We start from the raw sequence: 849 nt of genomic DNA on the forward strand, positions 1-849 counted from the left end.
CAAGTCTTTATTATTATTATTATTATTATTATTATTATTATTATTATTATTATTATTATTATTATTATTATTATTATTATTATTATTATTATTATTATTATTCATATACATACAACAGATTAGACTGCTGGAAAATAAAAATTCCTAACATCGGTGGGCTACAACAAGTAACCTTAGAAGCCAAGAACCCCACTAAGTATCCTAGCTGTCCCTAATAACACTGTTTTCTGGAGCTGTACTAAACTGGGTTTTATGCCTATTTCCTCTGTCCATCTGTTCAAATCATTAGGGATAGTTCCCAATGCACCTATAACTACTGGGATACATTTTATCCGCACTTTCTATAGTCTCTGTAATTCAATGGACCTGGTACTTTGCTGTTTTTTTATACCTCTCATATTGATGTTTTTCATCATTTGGGACTGTAAAGTCAATAATCTGGCACTTTCTATTCTCTTTATATAATAGGACTAAATCAGGCCTTTATTATTATTATTATTATTATTATTATTATTATTATTATTATTATTATTGTCATTGTTGTTGTTGTTGTTGTTGTTGTTGTTAAGGCGGTGAGCTGGCAGAATCGTTAGCACGCTGGGCGAAATCCTTAGCGGCATTTCATCCGCCGCTACGTTCTGAGTTCAAATTCCGCCGAGGTCGACTTTGCCTTTCATCCTTTCGGGGTCGATAAATAAAGTACCAATCAAACACTGGGGTCGATATAATCGACTAGTCCCCTTCCCACAAATTTCAAGTCTTGTGCCTTTAGTAGAAAGAATTATTTATCGATTTATTGATTTATTTGTTAAATAGGTTTCGAGATACAAATGGAAAAGTGTTGTATAC

This window comes from Octopus bimaculoides, chromosome 1, assembly GCF_001194135.2.
Source record: "Octopus bimaculoides isolate UCB-OBI-ISO-001 chromosome 1, ASM119413v2, whole genome shotgun sequence".
NCBI lineage: Eukaryota > Metazoa > Mollusca > Cephalopoda > Octopoda > Octopodidae > Octopus > Octopus bimaculoides.